The following is a 21980-nucleotide window of genomic DNA, read 5'->3' as shown; positions in this document are numbered from 1 at the left end:
TTCCATGTGCTCATGGTTTCAGATGTTCCACCTTTATAGCTCCAATCATACAGCTTTAAGGAGATCTGTTGTACCTGCATGTTCCCAGAGGTTCTGTTGAGGAAGAGGCTGGGGAAGGCAGGAGATGAAGGAACAGAATTTATCTACTCCTGCTGGGGATGGAGGTATCTTTTGGGGTTTTTTTTTTTTTTTCAACTTCACAATATAACTTTAAATCTAGCCAAGCCTGGAAATGGGTCTCCTGTCCCAAATGTTAGATCATTCCTGCAGTACCTTCCTGTTAGGTTGGGAGTCTTAGAGGAATAAAAGGAATATAGTATCACTATTTAGGTCCCACTGTCCATTAAAACTGCTTCTTTTGTTAATTGCTATTGAGAATGAGCTGAGAAGACACTGCTCAAAGTGACCTTGTTGCATCTGCCTGAAAAACAGAAGCCATCTTGATAGGAACCTAATTCTGCCTGATGGGAAACAGAAAGCAGCACAGTTACCACTGCTGGGCAAAAACCTGAGTAATTTATCTATATTTTTTCTGTTACAGTCTGTTCTCAAGTGCCAGGTCACAGGCATCATGACTTGCAGAAGTAAATGAATCTTGGATATATGGTTCTAACACCCAGCCTTTCTTTTCTTTTCTTTTTTGAGATGGAGTTTCGCTCTTGTTGCCCAGGATGGAGTACAATGGCGCAATCTCAGCTCACTGCAACCTCTGCCTCCCAGGTTCAAGTGATTCTCCTGCCTCAGCCTCCTGAGTAGCTGGGATTACAGGCATGCGCCATCACACCTGGCTAATTTTGTATTTTTACTAGAGATAGGGTTTCTCTTTGTTGGTCAGGCTGGTCTCAAACTCCTGACCTCAGGTGACCTGCCCACCTTGGCCTCCCAAAATGCTGAGATTACAGGCATGAGCCACCATGCCCAGCCAACACCCAGCCTTTCTGACTGCTAGACTGAAAATCTGAAATGCAGGCACCTTTCTCTTAGCACTTGTTTTTTAGGGTGACCCCACAGACAGCGCGAGCTGTGAAACATCTTATACACAGCCAGAGCGAGTGGAAAAAGTCGAAGGAGTTTATCTTTGAGTACACATGCGCTGAGTTCACTGAGGATCACTTTGTTCCTTCTCCTTCAAAACATACGTTGCCTCATTCTTCCTGATTTTGTTGTTGTGTTTGAAAAAGTACCCAGATATAGTCATTCTTGAATTACAGATTGTTAACATTTCAAGTGTTCTGTGAAGGTCTCCCTGAGGATATGAGAAAGGAAATGAGTAGAGATGGGTGTTAAACTCCAAATCTGAGCGTTCAACAGAGAACAAGTTGAAAATTCTGCCTTATCAGTAAGTGGGTTTCCATGAAGCTAGTTCAGCTTAGCTGACACTTTGCTACCCATCATTAAATATGTTTAGAGCTTCATCAGGCCTATTTCACCTAAATGAAAAGAAACTGAAGAAAGGAAAACCAGATTTCAGACTTGGAACTGTACATAGACATACAGTCAAAGCTCCTTATTTATGGATTCTTTATTTGTCAATTTGCCCACTTGTTAAAATGTATTTGCAATAATTGGTAAAAACTTATTTACTTTCACTTCTTTTGCGTATATGCCCAGAAATGGAATTGCTAGATCATGTGGTCATTTTATCTTAAATATTTTTATAGACACCATACTGTTTTTTGTGTCCACTGTGCCATTTTCCATTCCTACCAACAGGGTACAACGAGGGCTTCATTTTGTCTATATCCTCACCAATGCTTGTTATTTTCTGTATCCTTGTCTTGTTCAGAGCTTAGAGGAAAGGCTTTCAATTTCCCCTGTTCAGTGTGATGCTGCCTGTGGGTTTGTCATACATGGCCTTTATTGTCTTGAGGCATGTTCCTTTTATACCCAGTTTCTTGAGGATTTTTATCATAAAGCAATGTTGAATTTCATTGAATGCTTTTGGTGGGGGGGGGGCATCTATCGAAATCATCCTGTGGTTTTTGTCTTTGACTCTATTAATGTGCTTTATTGATTTGGGTATGTTGATGCATTTTTGCTTCCCTGGGATGAATCCCACCTGATCATGGTGAATAATCATTTCAATGTGATGTTGACTGGGGTTTGATGATATTTTGTTGAGGATTTTTGCATATTTTTATGTCTTTGCTTATGGTATGAGGGTATGACCTTGTAATAAGTGTGGAAGTATTTCCTGCTTTCCAATTTGTTGGAATAGTCTGAGTAGAATTGGTATTAGTTTTTCTTTAAATGCTTGGTAGAATTTAGCAGTGAACCCATGAGGTTCTGAGCTTTCTCTAATGAGAGACTTTTTATTGCTACTTTAGTCTTGTTACTTTTTTTTTTTTTTGTACTTTAGATTCTGGGGTACGTGTGCAGATCATGCAGGATCGTTGCATAGGGACATTCATGGCAAGATGGTTTGTTGCCACCATCCCCCCATCACCTATAGCTGACATTTCTCCCCACGTTATTCCTCCCCCACCCTGCTTTCCAATATCCCTCTCATAGCCCCCCGCAACAGACCCCAGTGTGTGATGCTCCCCTCCTCATATCCAAGTGTTCTCATTGTTCAATACCCGCCTATGAGTGGGAGCATACGGTGTTTGATTTTCTGTTCCTGTGTCAGTTTGCTGAGAATGATGGTTTCCAGGTTCATCCATGTCCCTACAAAGGACACACACTCATCATTTTTTATGGCTGCATAGTATTCCATGGTGTATATGTGCTACATTTTCTTTGTCCAGTCTATCATTGATGGGCATTTGGGTTGGTTCCAGGTCTTTGCTATTGTAAACAGTGCTGAAATGAACATGCATGTGCATGTGTCTTTATAATAGAATGATTTATAGTCCTTTGGGTATATACTCAGTAATGGGATTGCTGGGTCAAATGGAATTTCTATTTCTAGATTTTTGAGGAATCACCACACTGTCTTCCACAATGGTTGAACTAATTTACACTCCCACCAACAGTGTAAAAGTCATCCTATTTCTCCATATTCTCTCCAGCATCTGTTGTCTCCAGATTTTTTAATGATCACCATTCTAACTGGCATGAGGTGGTATCTCAATGTGGTTTTGACTTGCATTTCTCTAGTGACTAGTGATATGAGCATTTTTTCATGTTTGTTGGCTTCATATATGTCTTCTTTTGAAAGTGTCTGTTCATATCCTTCACCCACTTTTGGATGGGTCTGTTTTTTTCTTGTAAATCTGTTTCAGTTCTTTGTAGATTGTGGATATTAGCCCTTTGTCAGATGGGTAGCTTGTAAAATTTTTTCCCCATTCTGTTGGTTGTCCGTTCACTCTAATGATTGTTTCTTTTGCTGTGCAGAAGCTGTGGAGTTTAATTAGATCCCATTTGTCTATTTTGGCTTTTGTTGCCATTACTTTTGGTGTTTTAGTCATGAAGTCCTTGCCTATGCCTATGTCCTTAATGGTTTTGCCTACGTTTTCTTCTAGGGTTTTTATGGTGTTAGGTCTTACATTTAAGTCTTTAATCCAGCTGGAGTTAATTTTAGTGTAAGGTGTCAGGAAGGGGTCCAGTTTCTGCTTTCTCCACATGGGTAGCCAGTTTTCCCTACACCACTTATTAAACGGGGGGTCCTTTCCCCATTGCTTGTTTTTGTGAGGTTTGTCAAAGATCAGATGGTTGTAGATGTGTGGTGTTACTCTGGAGGCCTCTGTTCTGTTCCATTGGTCCGTGTCTCTGTTTTGACACCAGTACCATGCTGTTTTCATTACTGTTGCCTTATAGTATAGCTTGAAGTCCAGCATCGTGATGCCTCCAGGTTTGTTCTTTTTGCTTAGGATTGTCTTGGCTATGTGGGCTCTTTTTTGGTTCCATATGAAGTTTAAAGTGGTTTTTTCCAGTTCTGTGAAGAAGGTCATTGGTAGTTTGATGGGGATAGCATTCAATCTATAAATTACTTTGGGCAGTATGGCCATTTTCACGATATTGATTCTTGTTACTTTTTGTCTGTTCAGATTCTCTATTTTTCAGTCTTGGTAGGTTGTATGGATGTAGGAGAGTAATCATTTCATCTAGCTTTTCTGATTTACTGTTGCACAGTTGTTCATAACAGTCTCTGATGAGCCTTTTTATTTCCATGGTACCAATTGTTATGCTTTCTTTTCTGTCTCTTATTTTATTTATTTGAGTCTTCTCTCTTTGTTTCTTAGCTTAGGTAAAAGTTTGTCAATTTTGTTTATCTTTTTAAAAAGCCAGCTTTTAATTTTATTAATCTTTGGTGGTTTATTGTCTAAATGTTATTTATTTATGCTCTAATCTTTATTACTTCTCTCCATCTACTTATGTTGGGTTTGGTTTGTTCTTGCTTTTCTAGTTCTCATTGTGCCAATGCCAAATGTTGATGAGGTTGTGTAAATTAGAAGTCTCATATATTACTGATGGGAGTATAAAATGATACAACCACTTCTGGAAAATATTTCACCATTTTTAGAGTTAAACAGAGGCGGAATGTTGAGCACATTTCTTTGCATTTCCCTTCTCTCTGGGATCTCCTCAGCCTGTGAGCTGGACACAGGTCTACTTACTTTATATTCCTCTAAATAGCCACTTTCTGCTAGGCTTCTCAGCAGTTTCACTCTGTGCTTCCTAAATAACAGTAGGTGTCTCAAAGGAAAAATGGTACAAAATGTTTGACTTTCCTCAATTTTATTTCCCTTCTTCCTTAAGATCATGGCCTCTTGTGTCCTGGCGGCCTTGGTAGTCCTTCAAAGCCTTTAAACAGATTTAAAAAATAACTTTTGCCAGCTGTTCTAGTTGTATTCAATGGGACATTGGTCTGCTAGAAGCTAGTCCCTCATGGCCAGAACTGAGAATTCTTAAGTCCATACAGGCCAGCCCCCATCAGGGCCTGACACCCGTGTCCATCCTGAGATATGGAATGATTTCTTCCTGTATCATTGCCCCAGAATGTTATCTTGTTTCACAGGGCTTTGCAAAGGGCCTGTGTTAATTTGAGGTTGTTTCTTGGATATTTTATTCTTCCATTCCAGCTTATATCTACATTCATTACATCCTGGTTTTCATTCAGGCAGCTTTAGAAGGAATTGCACACTCTACCCATGGGGAGCTCATTAACGTAGTTAACTCTGTGGTTCGTATTAGAGTAAAAAGAAAGGTGCCTTCACTAGGCAATAACCTAATGATTCCTGCCTACTCTTGTCTGCTAAATTGGATTTATGTCTTCTAGCTTCTTGAATTTTAGCTAAATTACATGAAGAATAAATGTGAGAATCCTATATGGAAGTCTCAGTATTCAGGGATGTGATTCTTTCAGTCCTCGCAAAAGGGGAAACAGTTAATAATAAATGCTTTTAAAGCTCTGTAGTAAATTTTAACTAAGCAATGCAAATCTAATATTACTAAACCTAATTGGAACCCTCATGGGGGGAAGAAACCTTTTTTGTACTAACTTCTGCCAAGGATTGGAAAAGAGATTCATTTTAAAAGCTTCCCAAGAGAGGATTGAATACATAAAGTCCTTGATGTTTTGTTTTTTTCTCAACAGCTTACAAGAGCAGTGATTCCCAGGCTTCCTCAGCAATGTACCCCGTTTCCTGACATTTACAGCTGAAGGCGAATTTTCCTTTTTTGCAAGGAGAAAATTTTGGTGGAGAATTATCCAAGAAAAGGACTTGTGGCTACTAAGATAGGTAAGTATTTTATAAAGAGTATGGAGAGAGAAGTAGCTTATGGAAAAAATGCTAAGGAATGTTTCATTTGTTGTGAGTGGGATTCTAGGAATAGAGTGTATTTCACTGAATATCAAGAGAGATGATCCTTGTCATCAATGATCTTCTAATCCTAGATTGAATTCCCAACTCTTCTACTTACCAGCTGAGTCAGCTTGGACAAGTGACCTAAATTCTCTGAACTCCAGTTATTTCATCTATAAAAGAAAGTTTCATGGGAAAAGATTTTGTAAATGAGAAGACATGTAATACAAAAATGTGGTTATCAGTCAGGTGCAGTGGCTCACACCTGAAATCCCAGCACTTTGGGAGGCCGAAGTGGGCAGATTACTTGAGGTCAGGAGTTACAAACCAGCCTGGGTGACATACTGAAACCCATCTTTAATAAAATTGAGTTAGCCAGGTGTGGTGGTGGGCACCCGTAGTCCCAGCTGCTCAGGAGGCTAGGCAGGAGAATCGTTTGAACCTAGAAAGCAGAGGTTGCAGTGAGTCAAGGTTGCACCACTGCACTCCAGCCTGGGCGATACAGCAAGATTCCATCTCAAAAAAAAAATATTAGTTATCATTGTTCATTGTTTTGTTGCTATTAGAAAATTCTGTGGAAATAGTTAGTGGCCTTGCGTCTCATGGTGCTTTGGGTCATAGAGCTTGGTCCTGTGAGTTTGGGGAACTTTGTCTTCTGAGTGCTGGGAGTGGGAGGCATTCCTCATGTCTGCCTCCCCTGAAAAATAACATCATGGCAGCCCGGTGTGGTGGCTCATGCCTGTAATCCCAGCACTTTGGGAGGCTGAAGTCGGCAAATCCCAAGGTCAGGAGTTTGAGACCAGCCTGGCTAACCTGGTGAAACCCTGTCTCTAATAAAAATACAAAAAATTAGCTGGGCATGGTGGTGCGTGCCTATAATCCCAGCTACTCAGGAGGCTGAGGCAGGAGAATTGCTTGAACCCGGGAGGTGGAGGTTGCAGTGAGCCAAGATCGCACCACGGCACTCAAGCCTGGGTGACAGAGTGCGACTCCCATCTAAAAAAATAGTAATGATAATATCATGTCATTCTTTTGACTGCAGATGTCTGCCACTTTTTCTAAGTTGAGGGAAGGGATGGATGTTAAAGATAAGATGAAAGGAAATAAAATAACAACTACCTATTAGTTATTATGACAACTACCTATCAACAATGACCTATTACAATAACTACCTATTAATAAAAACTGCTCATTAGTTGTATTAGTTGCTGTGGTAAGCATTGTATTTAATATTTGGTTACTTTATTTCATTAAATTCACACAGCAAGCTTTGTAAGATGAGTGTTACCCCTACCATGAGATTTCTCCTGGACAGACAGGACCCCTTGATTTCTTGTGATGTGAGAGGTTTGATTAGATGGTGGGAGTTTGAAGCTTTTAATTTTTTCTAACTTTTTATAATAAACTCAGACCGCTTCTGTAATAAAGTGGTCATTTTAAAATGAATGATCGATTTTTAGACAATTTTTTCTTAAGCACCTACAGTGAATGAGGTATTGTTTTAGATGTTTGTTCACGTCCGTGCATGGATCTTATGTTGTAGCCTGGATGGAGATGATAAATAACGCACATAATAAACACATGAGTAGCATATTAGAATCCACTGAGAATATGGAGAAAAGAAAAAGTAAAGTAGAGCAAAGGGGGTTGGGAGTGCTTAGTTGGGTGGGCGTGCACATTGCAGAATGGGCCTCGTTGAGGAAAGGCAGGAAGTCGGGAGCTGGCCCTGGGCATGCTCCAAGTAGGGGAACGCAGCTGGGGTGTTCTAGCCACAGCCAGGAGCCAGTGCTGGAGCAGCGTGAGTGGGAAGTTCAGGTCCATAGGAAATTATGGCACTTCTTGCTTTAGATGCATAAGAAAGGTTGCCTTGTCCTTGTTTTCTTCCTGTCTACCTGATTTGTTCTGTTTCCTCTGCAGTTACAGTATACTTTACCCCCGCCCCCAACACACACACACAAAATAAATATATTAGGCCTCTAGGACCATATTAATTTGCTAGGGATGGCATAACAAATTAGGCAAACAGAGAGAGCTTAAAACAACAGAAATGTATTGTTTCACAGGTCTGTAGGCTAGAAGTCCAGAATCAAGTTAGGGCCATGCTCCCCGTGAGACACATCAGAGGGAAACCTTCCGTGGCTCTTCCTAGCTTCTGGTGGTTGTCAGCAATCCTCGGCATTCCTGGGCCACAGCTGCCCCCCTCCAATCTCTGCCTCTATCGTCACCTGGCATTCTCGCTGTGTTTCTGTGTCTTCACATGGCTGTCTTCCCTCTTCTTATAAGGACACCAGATATACTGGACTAAGGACCCACGCTACTTCAGTGTGACCTCATCTTAAACTAATTGTATCTGCAACAACCCTATTTCCAAACAAGGTCGAATTCAGTGGTATGGCAGGGTCAGGATTTCAGGTTACTTTTTGGGGGATACAATTCAAATCATCACAGCTACCTTAAATAATAAGGAATAGATATTACTATTCCCATCTTACAACTGGGGAAACAGGCTTCAGAGTCAGTAATTGTAACAGCCAGGTCGGCTGGACGTGATGGCTCACACCTGTAATCCCAGCACCTTGGGAGGCTGAGGCAGGCAAATCAGCCTCCCAGAGGAGCCAAAGAGTTTGAAATTAGCCTGGGCAATGTGTCAAAATCCTGTCTCTTGAGCTGAAGAGTTCAAAACTAGCCTGGGGAACATGACAAAATCCTGTCTCTATAAAAATCACAAAAAATTAGACAGGCATGGTGGTGCGTGCCTGTGATCCCAGCTACCCGAGAGGCTGAGGTGGAGGATCATGAGTTGGGGAGGTTGAAGTTGCAGTGAGCCGAAATTTTACCACTGCACTCCTGCCTGGGTGACAGAGTGAGACCCTGTCTCAAAAACGAACAAACAGAAAAAGCAAAACAACAACTCCAAAACACGCAACAACAAAGAAACAAGAAAAATAGCCAGGTCAAGGCCAGGCATTAGTGGCGGTACCTGCAGTCCCATCCACTCTGAAGGCTGAGGTGGGAGGATTGTCAGCGTGATTTCACCATGCTGCTTATGTGCTACTAGGGCCGTGATATCAGGCCGGAGCTGACAAGGCACTGCCCTGACCCAGGGCAAGAGTTGCACACATACAGCGTTGCAGTCCCTGTCCAAATTGCTTAACCCCAAGGTGGCTCACAACTGATGCTCTACCTCAGCTTTCCTATCAGAAGCCATTCCTCCCTTCTATTTATCTGCAGCTATGAAGACATAGGAAATAGATGCTTTTTTTCCTCTTTCAGGAAGTTTTCCAGGGAAATCATACTGTAATTTTAAAAAACATAGAACATTTTGTGACAGAATTAAATGATTTTTTCTCACACAACATAGGAAAAAATAATATATGTGTGTGTGTATCACACACAGACACACACACATATATATAAGCCCTGAGTCCATTGGCTTATTGCAGTAGAATTAGGGGATTTTGAAAGCATTGAATATACTTTGGCTTTACGTTATGTTTAAAGATTCCCTCTGAACATGAGCCGTCTAGCCATCTGTGTCCCTAGGCCTGCAGCTGCACCGCTCCAGTCAACTCTAGAGCCTCATTTTAGGCATGGTCTTGAGGGCTGCACCCAAGGAAGAAAGGCTACCCTGAAGCAGAGCTGAGCACTTTTCCATGCGTGCACAGGCACATGGTGTAGATTAACATCCTGCGCTAGGCTGAAGGTAGAAGAAGCAACCACAGGCAGTCATGCTAGAGAAATGTCTACATCCTGGTCAAGGAAAGCAAGTGCTCAAAGCTAAGTGTTAAGTCTGGGAGGCGACACAAAGCCATAGTAGGAAAACCATGCCTGACCTCAAAACCTGGAAGATTCGAGGTTTCTCAAGAAGTAGAGCATGAGGCAAGGTGTGAGTGGTGCAGAGGTTGGCTGGTGAGGGCTTCAGGGGCCTCTTTGTCCTTGGCTCTGACTGTGCTGTGTGGGAGTGAAAGGGGAGGGTGTCAGGTGAGACTGGGCAGCCCCCACCTGCTTTTCCTCAGTATGCATTCAGCCATGTTTTTGTTTATATAGCCTTGTAGTTTCCTTTCAAGGTCCTTTTTATAAACCTCTGTTCTAAATGTGTTTTAAAGCTTTTGGGCTTCTCTTTGCACTTAACAGCAGATTGCTTTGGATCTTCATCTTAGAATAAAGAAGGAAAAAGAAAGCTGCCTCTCATCTAAAGATCCTCCTGTTCTCTGTTAACATTTGTTCTTCTTTTTTTTTTTCCAAGATGGAGTCTTGCTCTGTCGCCCAGGCTGGAGTGCAGTGGTGTGATCTCAACTCACTGCAACATCCGCCTCCCGGGTTCAAGCTATTCTTGTGCCTTAGCCTCCCAAGTAGCTGGGACTACAGACATGCGCCACCATACCCAGCTAATTTTTATATTTTAGTAGAGATGCGTGTTGGTCAGGTTGGTTTCAAATTCCTGGCCTCAGGTGATCCACCCACCTCAGCCTCCCAAAGTGCTGGGTTTACATGCATGAGCCACCATGCTTGGCCAACATTTATTTTCTTTGTCTTGGAAGTGTGTGGAAATAGCAAGGTCATCATATTCTTCTAGTGAATTAAAATGATCTGTAGTCTTTGTCTGATGTCACCACCACCAAATGCCACTTCCCGGGACATATCTTCTTCGCACAGGTCTGGCCAGGGTTCTAGAGTCTAATCAACAGGTCTCCTTGACTGCCTTTTGGTTATTCAGCTGGCACTTCATAGCTGCAGATATAGCTGTTGCTCTTGCTACTCCTGCAGCTGTTGATTTCAAAGTTAGACTACATAGGCCAGGCAAATCCGGGGTCATTGGTTTAAATTACTTTTCTGCTGCCAACATTTGGGTAAGTACTAGGCTTTTCACAGGAAAGCCCCAAAGATGAGTAATACTAGAATTTAAAGACTTATTTAATCCCTCTTTTCACTATGGAATGGAAATAAGATCCTCCTTTTCTCCCAATAGTGGTAGATTGCTGAGCAATGAGAAATAATTAGTCCTTTAATTATAACACATTTAAAAATATTCAGGTGAAATTCACATAGCATGAAATTAAACATTTTACAGTGAACAATTGAGTGACATTTAGCATGTTCACAGTTTTGCAACCATCACCTCTGTCTCTTTCCAAAACATTTTCATCACCCTAAAATAAAACACTATACCCATTAAGTAGTTACTCCCCATCTCCTTCTCCCCTCAGCCACCAGCAACCACCAATCTTTCTGTCTCTATGAATTTACCTTTTCTAGATACTTTGTATTAATGAAATTGTACAATATGTGATGTTTTGTGACTGGCAAAATGCTTAATTGTTGTTACCAATTATTTATTTTTTCAATCTTCTCCTATCATTATGCTGAGAGAGCTGGGGTGCTATGGGAATATTAATATCTTTCTAATTAAGACCTCCAAAAAGAAAACCCCTCCAGAACACCTACTTCATTTTAGTTGCTGGTAGGCTGCTCTTCATGAGACAGAGAGCAGTTTAGAATTTAGTTACTTAATCTGCAAGGATAGGGAGAATTATGACTTTACCTTATTTCACTTCTATCATGGGGCTCAATCCCTTTGGGTACACTCTCTCCCCACCCCTGACTTATGTCATTGTTCTAGTGTTCTGAACTCCAGTTTATCCCATCATCCAGATGAACCTGTAATTGATATTTTGGCATTGGGATAGCTAGAGATTATATTGCTAGCCTAGGCAACAAAGCAGCCGCTCCCAAGGGAGTTAAATGATACTAGCCGTTGAAGACGAAAATTTGAGGAATACTTTACACTGTCATCTCTTGGGGAGGCTGATCATATCCATCCCTCCTTTCTTCTGTCCTTGGTGAAACAGGCTGCTCAGGGAGGGCTCTGGGATGCAGACAGCAGAGGCTTGAAATGAGATTCCTCTCTCCATCTGCCAGACGTAACCCAAGATGAGTTGCACAGATGAAGCTGGCAGAGAAATGGGAAACTGGATGGCAAACAAGGTTCTGAGGGAACTGACATTCTAGTTAAATCCTTTTGTGATAGCAAAAGAGCTCTTGCTCTAATAATAGAGAACTTAAGAATTAGGTCGGTGTAGTGCTAGTGATTCAGCAAATGCAACCTCTGTGTGTGTCTCTTTTCTGTAGACTTCCTGGGAGTATAGTGTTTGTGAACAGGTGCCATGGGACCACAGTTAAACACAGGACAAATGATGACTTGTCTCTATCAAATGTCATTATTGTCTACTCTACTATACGCTAGGGAGGACTGAATCATCAACTCTGTACTCTAAGATATCTTTTCCCGGAGCTTGAAAACACCAACTTTAGAGTAACTAGTTTGACAAGCATAGCAGAGAGATGGAGATGGAGTAGGAGCATTTTGTTGATTCCTTTCCTCTTCCCTCCCTACGTTAACATGCATGGAGTTTTTTTTACATGCCAGATGTTGTACTGAGGGCTAAGGATATGAAGTAAGGCCATACTGTCCAGGAGTTCATGGTCACTTCCTCCTTCCTGTCATCTCTCTGCTGCCTCAGGCTCTCCTGCTCTTAGCAGAGAACGGTAGGTAGTTGTATCTTGTCTGTCCTCCATGATAAGTAGTAGCTTCTAAAAGCCAGGGGGTCAGGCACAACGGCCCATGCTTGTAATCCCAGCACTTTGGGAGGCCATGGCAGGAGGATTGCATGAGCTCAGGAGTTCAAGAGTAGCCTGGGCAACATAGTGAGACCTCGTCTCTATCAACAAGTTTTTAGAAAATTACCCAGGTATGGTAGTGTACCCCTATGGTCCCAGCTACTCACAGGGAGACTGAGGTGGGAGGAGGGCTTGAGCCTGGAGGGTTGAGCCTGCGGTGAGCCGTGATTGTGCCACTGCACCACTCCAGCCTGGGCAACAGTGCAAGTCCCTATCAAAACAAAAAAAAAACAGAGCTCTTGAATTTGCTGTTGAGCCTTTGAATCTAGCATTGCCCTAGCAAATACCTAGGGCCTTGCAATGGGAATTGAACTTTATTGAATTGAATTCAGATATGTAAACAGATAACCAGGGAAAGTGTGAATAGTGATATTTGAGAGAGTTTTGCACAGAGTGCTGGGGAACACAAAGGGCAGCATAAACAACTGCCACAGGGAGCCAGAGGACTCCCAGAGGTGTCATTCGAGCTGTCTTGAAAGATGAGAAGGTGTTTGCCAGACACCCAGGGTGGGCACACAATCTCCACAGGTCACACTTAGGTGAACATGTTTCTTAGGAGAGGCCCTTGGATCCTCTAAATCCTGTCCTTTCTTTCTTTAATGTAACTAGAAAAATGAATGCTTGATTCACCAGCAGCTTTGGATCAAGCCTACAGGCAGTCCCCACTTCTCTTCTAGCAAATCTTAGTACTTCTAGAGGATAAAGCCAAAAAAAACCTCCAAACCAACCAAACAAATTTTTAAAAAGCTATTGAATTTGTTACCCCTACAATCCCCATTTTAATCTTCTTTTTCCTTATTAAAATAAATATATAATTTTTCTTTTCTAAATTACCGAAGTGAAGCCAAGATTTCAGTCCTGTGATCCTTTCATCATTTCAGCAGACACACACTGAATGCCTCCCACAGATAAGACACTGCTCTGGACTCTAGGCTCACAAAGAACAATCAGCAAGACAGTTTCTACGCCCATGGAGACCAAGACTGACACCAAACAGAAAGCTAAAGTCAGCACAGAAAATGTCCTCCACTACCGTTTACTGTTAAAGCATAATCTGTTGTTCACATCCATGCACACAGATTAAGTTTCTTGAAATAAATGACTAATTCTGAACTGAAGTTCAGAGGTCCGAAGAACAGTGAAGAAGCCTATCCTTATGACTGGAAGATTTACCAGGAAGAGGAGAAAGCACCTTTAGCCTAAATTTCACTGGGCACATATTTTAAGAGGCCTCAGAAAGTTCATTCCATGCAGAAAAATATCCCCCAAAAGGGACATTTAAGATAGAATTCAAATTTTATATTAAGGACTTGGTTATATATACTTATGTATTTTTAAAAATCTAAATCGTTGGGCCGGGCGCAGTGGCTCACACCTATAATCCCAGCACTTTGAGAGGCCGAGGCGGGTGGATCACGAGGTCAAGAGATCGAGACCATCCTGGTCAACATGGTGAAACCCGTCTCTCCTAAAAATACAAAAAATAAGCTGGGTATGGTAGCGCATGCCTGTAATCCCAGCTACTCAGGAGGCTGAGACAGGAGAACTGCCTGAACCCAGGAAGTGGAGGTTGCGGTGAGCCGAGATCACACCATTGCACTCAAGCCTGGGTAACGAGCGAAACTACGTCTCAAAAAAAAAGAAAAAAAAAACCTATATCATTTTATTTCCATTTCTTTGTGGTAAATTTTGGTATTTTTACTATTATAGAACTAGAACCCCAATTTCTTTTTTTAATTGCATTTTAGGTTTTGGGGTACATGTGAAGAATATGCAAGATTGTTGCATAGGTACACACGTGGCAGTGTGATTTGCTCCCTTCCTCCCCATCACCTATATCTGTCATTTCTCCCCATGCTATCTCTCCCCAACTCCCCACCCCTAACAGTCCCTCCCCTATTTCCCCCCAACAGACCCCAGTGTCTAGTGCTCCCGTCCCTGTGTCCATGTGTTCTCATTGTTCAACACCCGCTTATGAGTGAGAACATGCGGTGTTTGATTTTCTCCTCTTGTGTCAGTTTGCTGAGAATGATGGTTTCCAGGTTCATCCATGTCCTTACAAAGGACGCGACCTCATCGTTTTTGATGGCTGCATAATATTCCATGGTATATATGTGCCACATTTTCCCTGTCCAGTCTATCATCAATGGGCATTTGGGTTGGTTCCAGGTCTTTGCTATTGTAAACTGTGCTGCAGTGAACATTCATTTGCATGTGTCCTTATGGTAGAACGATTTATAGTCCTTTGGATATATACCAGTAATGGAATCGCTGGGTCAAATGGAATTTTTATTTCTAGGTCCTTGAGGAATCACCACACTGTCTTCCACAATGGTTGAACTAATTTACACTCCCACCAACAGTGTAAAAGTGTTCCTATTTCTCCACGTCCTTTCCAGCATCTGTTGTCTCCAGATTTTTTAATGATCGCTATTCTAACTGGCATGAGATGGTATCTCAATGTAGTTTTGATTTGCATTTCTCTAATGACCAGTGATGATGAGCATTTTTCACGTTTGTTGTCCTCATGTATGTCTTCTTTTGTAAAGTGTCTGTTCATATCCTTTGCCCAATTTTGAATGGGCTTGTTTGTTTTTTTCTTGTAAATCTGTTTTAGCTCTTTGTAAATTCTGGATATCAGCCCTTTGTCAGATGGGTAAACTGCAAAAATTTTTTCCCATTCTGTTGGTTGCCAATTCACTCTAATGACTGTTTCTTTTGCCATGCAGAAGCTGTGGAGTTTCATTAGGTCCCATTTGTCTATTTTGGCTTTTGTTGCCAATGCTTTTGGTGTTTTGGTCATGAAGTCCTTGCCTACTCCTATGCCCTGAATGGTTTTGCCTAAATTTTCTTCTAGGGTTTTTATGGTGTTAGGTCTTACATTTAAGTCTTTAATCCATCTGGAGTTAATTTTAGTGTAAGGTGTCCAGGAAGGGGTCCAGTTTCTGCTTTCTGCACATGGCTAGCCAGCTTTCCCAACACCATTTATTAAACAGGGAATCCTTTCCCCACTGCTTGTTTTTGTGAGGTTTGTCAAAGATCAGATGGTTGTAGATATGTTGTGTTGCCTCCGAGGCCTCTGTTCTGTTCCACTGGTCTATATCTCTGTTTTGGTACCAGTACAATGCTGTTTTGATTACTGTAACCTTGTAATATAGTTTGAAGTCTGGTAGTGTGATTCCTCCCACTTTGTTCTTTTTGCTTAGAATTGACTTGGCTATGTGGGCTCTCTTTTGGTTCCACATGAAGTTTAAGGTGTTTTTTTCCAGTTCTGTGAAGAAGGTCATCAGTAGCTTGATGGGGATAGTGTTGAGTCTGTAAATTACTTTGGGCAGTATGGCCGTTTTCATGATATTGATTCTTCCTAACCATGAACATGGAATGTTTCTCCATCTGTTTGTGTCCTCTCTTATTTCGTTGAGCAGTGGTTTGTAGTTCTCTTTGAAAAGGTCCTTTACATTCCTTGTTAGTTGTATTCCTAGGTATTTTATTCTCTTTGTAGCAATTGTGAATGGCAGTTCGTTCTTGATTTGGCTCTCTTTAAGTCTGTTATTGGTGTATAGGAATGCTTGTGATTTTTGCACATTGATGTCTAATAATTCTTATTATTGGGCTAATAATACAGAACTTAAGAATTAGGAGACAAGGATGTGGACCCAGGCTTGACAGGCTTTGCCCATCCAGGAACTACTTAGTGCTTGAGTTGGGGAGGGCCTGTGATCGATGAGATTGCTCACCCTGATGCTGCCAATTCCAAATGCCCATCTTCTCTTCTCCTCTTTTTCTGGTCAATAGCTTAGCTGTCCTTAAAGGATAAATTCAACACCAACACAGTTTATTCTCTGACACCTCCCCCTCCCGGAAGTGAGTGTTTTGTTTTCCCTCCAGAATCCTACAGCAGCTCATTTATATCTGTCTAGCCATCTCTCTCCTCTCTCTCTCTCTCTCTCGCTCGCTAGCTCTCTCTCTCACTTTCTCTGATGCACACACATGCACACACACACACACACACACACCCCTTAACATTTTCTACCTGGCTTATAATTTTTGGTAAATATGTCATATCCCTACTAAATGATCATCTCGTTGGACTCAGTGCTCTTTTCCTTCATGTCTTTATTACTCATTTCCTCCACCCTCATCCCAATACCTATCTCAATATTAAACCATAATCTGCTGAGCATGCTGGCTCACACCTGTAATCCCAGTACTTCGGGAGGCTGAGGCAAGTGAATCACTTAAGGACAGGAGTTTGAGACCAGCCTTGCAAACATGGTGAAACCCCACCTCTACTAAAAATACAAAAATTAGCCAGGTATGGTGGCATGCATTTGTAGTCCCGGCTACTTGGGGGAATGAGGAATGAGAATTGCTTCAACCAGGGAGGAGAAGGTTATAGTGAGCCAAGATTATGCCAATACACTCTAGCCTAGGCAATGGGAGTAACACAGTCTTAAAGAAAACCCAAAAAACAACAAAAATCAAAAACAAAAAACAACAACCCGTAATGGACACTCAGTTGTAATTCAGTGAATAACTTCAGTGATTGGGATTTCACCTTAGATAAATGTATGCAAGAATGTCTGCCTCTCTTCCCACTGCCATTATCCATAGCATTGGACCATTATTTCTTAATTATTTCTCTTAAACCATTATTTCCCAAAGTAGATTCCATGGAACAGTAATTCTAAGGAATATTTTAAAAGCATTTTTTTTTTTGAGGTGGAGTCTTGCCCTATCGCCAGGCTGGAGTGCTGTGGTGCGATCTCGGCTCACTGCAACCTCCACCTCCCAGGTTCAAGCGATTCTCCTGCCTCAGCCTCCTGAGTAGCTGGGACTACAGGTGGGTACCAACAGACCCAGCTAATGTTTTTGTATTTTTAATAGAGATGGGGTTTCACCATGTTGGCCATGATGGTCTCGATCTCCTAACCTCGTGATCCTTCCACTTTGGCCTCCCAAAGTGCTGGGATTATAGGCATGAGCCACTCTGCCTGGCCTAAAAAGTATTTCTTAAAATGTTTATGTTCAAATACTTTGGGAGATTCTGAAGTAAACAAAGTGAAATAGGATTTTTTTTTTTTTTTTTGAGACGGAGTTTCGCTCTTGTTACCCAGGCTGGAGTGCGATGGCGTGATCTTGGCTCACTGCAACCTCTGCCTCCTGGGTTCAGGCAATTCTCCTGCCTCAGCCTCCTGAGTAGCTGGGATTACAGGCACGCGCCACCATGCCCAGCTCATTTTTTGTATTTTTAGTAGAGACGGGGTTTCACCATGTTGACCAGGATGGTCTCGATCTCTTGACCTCGTGATCCACCCGCCTCAGCCTCCCGAAGTGCTGGGATTACAGGCGTGAGCCACCACGCCCGGCTAAATAGGATTCTTTTATGGCAGGATGTATTGGTCTGTTCTCACATCTAGGTCACAGTGATGTAAGAGGTGGGCTTCTATGGCCTTGGACAGCTCTGCCCCTGTGGCTTTGCAGGGTACAGCTGGCGTTGAGCATCCACAGCTTTTCCAGGCACATGGTGCAAGCTGTCTGTGGATCTACCATTCTGGGATCTGGAAGACAGTGGTCCCCTTTCCACAGCTCCACTAGGCAGTGCCCCAGTGGGGATTCCATTGACAGGGCTGGGGGGAATCCAACCCCACATTTCCCTTCCACACTGCCCTAGCAGAGGTGCTCCGTGAGGTCTATAAAAAATAAATAAACATACTAAGATCCTGAGAACAGCATGGGGGAAATCACCCCCATAATCCAATCACCTCCTAACATGTCTCTCCCTAGACATGTGGGAATTACGAGTATTACAATTCAAGATGAGATTTTCATGGGGACACAGCCAAACCATATCACAGGACTTCTCAAATTGTAGGCATTGAGGAGATAAAATGAATAATGTATCCCAAAATTATTTGACCAAAGAAATGTTGATAATTTTCCTAGAAAGTGTATTCATTTTCTATTGGCACTGTAACTAGTACCATAAACGTAGTGGTTTAAAACAACACAAATGTAGTTCTAGAGATCAGAAGTCTCAAATGAATCAATAGACCTGGCCCCTCCTGGAGGCTCTAGGGGAGAATTCCTTTCCTTGTGTTTTTCAGCTTCTAGAGGCCACCTGCCTTCTTTGGTTTATGACCCCTTCCTCATTCTTCAAAACTAGCTGCATATCATCCTCCAGTCTTTCTCCCTCCCTCTCTCTCTGTGATCTCTGCTTCTAACATTACATCCTCTCCTGTGAGTCTGACACTTCTGCCTCCCTCTTATAAAGACCCTTGTGACTACACTGGGCCCACCTGGATAGTCAAGGCTCATCTTCCCACTGCAACATCCTTAAGTTCAACACATCTGATCCCTGTTCACAGTTCTAGGGATTGGAAAGTGGACTTCTTTGGAGAGCCATTATTCTACCTGCCCCAGGACATGTGTTCTGCAGCAACACTGCCTGCAGTCAGGGTGTTCGCCTCCATTCTGAGACCTGTGTGGGACACCCAACCACCACGTATGACGCTATTTCTAAGGGAAAAAGAATTCTGCGCAGTGGAACAAAACAAATGAACATCTGTGATACATAACTATGGATAAACTGTGAACTCTTTTTATAGTAACCTTGGCAGGGATAACAAAATAAAGACCACTAAAGACCTTCTTGTACGTGAATCTGCTTAAACTCCCTTTTCTCAGTCCCAGATGTAGAGCTCTTCTTCTTACAATACATCAGACAAATTGTGTGCTGGAACTGCCCAGAAGAATTGTTTTATGTCAAAGTTAAGACCTTTTAAACTGTATATAAATATGAACCTACTGTACGTTGAAATAAGAACAAAATTCATCATTTTGTGATAAGTTTACTCTTTGTTCAAGAAGGTATACTGGTCAGGCACAGTGGCTCATGCCTGTAATCCTAGCACTTTGGGAGGCTGAGGTGGGAGGCTGATCACCTGAAGTCAGGAGTTCGAGACCAGCCTGGCCAACATGACAAAACCCCGTCTCTACTAAAGATACAAAAATTAGCTGGGTGTGGTGGTGCACACCTGTAATTTCAGCTACTAGGGATGTGAGGTGAAAGAGTTGTTTGTACCTGGGAAGCAGATTGCAGTTAGCCAAGATCTCTCCACTGCACTCCAGGCTGAGTGGCAACAGAGTGAGAATCCGTCTCAAAAAAAAAAAAAAAAAGGCTATACTGTGCTGGGAATTATAACCTTTAACCCTGTCATGGCCAGTGCCCAATAGACTTCAGCAACATATATCTAATCCTGTAGTTACTAAGAAGGGCATGATACAGATGTGAAATCTAACATGAAGACTTGTGGGAAGAGGTTCACAAAAAGTAGAGAACCATAAAGGAAAAAGTAGAGAAATGAAATGAGGGTTGACAAGAACTCAGACCAAGGGTTAGAGAAAGGATTAAAGTCTGACATATATCATGTCATAAAAATTTTGTTTTAAAATAAGATTTGGGAAAGAGAAAAAAAGTAAACATTGTCCTGTGCAGAAGAAACAAAGTACTCAAAGAAAGATACTGAATTTTAAGCAGAAGAGTACAATGAGAAGACCTTTTTCTGATCTTAAAAAAGTGAACTTATCCCTGCAAAACACAGGCATGAAAGATCTTTGAAATTTCACATAGATTCATGAAATTAAACAGAATGGGATAAGATTGACTAATATTAGCTTCTCTTCACCCCACACAGATGACACTTAACACAAGACTATGAGTTCCTCCATGGCAGGGGCAGTGTCTGATTAATCTTTGAGTGCCCTGCTGATTAGTCTGTTCTCATGATGCTAATAAAGATATAACAGAGACTGGGTAATTTATAAAGAAAAAGAGGTTTAATGGACTCACAGTTCCACTTGGCTGGGGAGGCCTCGCCATCATGGTGGAGGACAAATGAAGAGCAAAGGTACATCTTACATGGCAGCAGGCAAGATGGCCATGCAGGGTCACTCCCCTTTATAAAACCATCAGATCTCATGAGACTTATTCACTATCACGAGAACAGCACGGAAAAAAACCTGCCCCCATGATTCAGTTACCTTCTACCAGGTCCATCCCTTGACACATGGGGATTATTACAATTCAAGGTGAGATTTGGGGAGGGGGTACATACAGCCAAACCATATCACCAGCCACATGATACACCATGCAAAATGATCAAAATTTGTTGTCATAGCACTGATTCATTTGGGGAAAACTATTTAAAAGAAACTATCAAAAGAAAGGGTGTGTGAGAAGAGAAAAATTAAAAGTAAAATATAGTAGACTGTTGAGATTTTCAGAGGGCATGTCTGGAGATTTTCTTTTTTCCCAAATTGTTCATTTCACTCCAGCATATAATTTTCCCCAAAAAACATATGCAGTATGAGTAGAGAATAACAAAAGTATATTGAGATTCAGATGTTGATACTAAGTTTTGAGAATCATTCTTCAACAAAATTGCAAATTGCTACTTGTTGTATACCCGGTGTCATACACATAATCAATCTTAGAGACTCACTTACAAATAGTCAAATTTGCATATACTCATTCAAAGAATGCTTATAGGCTACTGTGTTTTATTTAGAAGATCAGGAAAGAGAGTTACTATTTTTTATATTCCCATACTGGAGCATCCTCTATCCTGCTTTTGTTGGGGTTGTAAAATCACTGAGGAGAGACTCTGTAGTAGTTTGTGTAGTTTGATATTGTGGGCTTTGTGGGCACTCAGCGAGTAGTTGATGACTTGGATTAAATGGAAAAATATAACAATATGAGTACTATGAAAGTCAGCATGGGTAGGCATAAAATGATTAGGAATACATTCTTTTCCGTAGTGAACTACGTTGATATATTTTCCTATCTCTTTACTACTATTCTGTTGTTAGATGGATTGATTGTAAAGGACAAAGGCACAGGCAGTACTTCGCAGTACACTCTGGCAAAAGATTCAGTAAAAGAAAACATGTAACTGATTTCAGACCAATCCCACAGGGGGCATTTGTAAGCCAGGCCCAGGAAATATTCAAAATCAATAATGTGCCATTCACAGCAGTATGACAGTGTAAAGAAAAAAGCAGTAAAATTTCAAAATACCCAGTGCTCTAGGGTGATGGGATTTAAGGTGAGCAACATGGAGCAATTAAGCCAAGGAAGCAGCTAAGAGATACACAAAAGAAATCAAAATTGAATAAGGAACCATGAATATTATAGCTTACGTTTCAGAGGCAAGCAAAATGAAAAGTAAAACCATGATCTGCATGGGTTTACCCCCTAAAATTCTTATGTTAAGACGTTAACCCTCAAGGTGATAGTATTAGGTTGTATAGCCTTTGGGGGATGATGAGGTCACAAGGGCAGAGCCTTTATAGATGGGATTAATGCCTTTTATGAAGGAGACCCAAGAGAGTTCCCTTACACCTTCCGCCACACAAAGACACAGTGAAAAGGCAACATCTAAGAACCAGAAATTGGACCCTCACCAGACACCAAATCTTCTGGAGCCTTGGAATTTCCAGCCTCCAGAACAGTGAGAAATACAAAAATTTCTGTTAGTAAGCTACCCAACTTAT

At 41.6% G+C, this 21980-nt stretch overlaps 1 protein-coding gene across 8 annotated transcripts in view; it reads left to right on the top strand.

Annotated features, from left to right (window-relative positions):
- Positions 1 to 21980, top strand: part of CRACD (capping protein inhibiting regulator of actin dynamics) — a 297618-nt gene that overhangs the window by 129148 nt on the left and 146490 nt on the right. For all 8 annotated transcript variants that reach the window (XM_078367204.1, XM_078367198.1, XM_078367192.1 and 5 more), the window contains exon 2: positions 5540 to 5684. The gene's annotated coding sequence lies outside the window, so the exon portion shown is untranslated. The remainder of the gene's footprint in view (positions 1 to 5539; positions 5685 to 21980) is intronic.

This window comes from Callithrix jacchus, chromosome 3, assembly GCF_049354715.1.
Source record: "Callithrix jacchus isolate 240 chromosome 3, calJac240_pri, whole genome shotgun sequence".
NCBI classification, from domain to species: domain Eukaryota; kingdom Metazoa; phylum Chordata; class Mammalia; order Primates; family Cebidae; genus Callithrix; species Callithrix jacchus.
The sequence above is the reverse complement of the archived record's forward strand: the minus strand, read 5'-3'. Positions and strand labels throughout refer to the sequence as shown.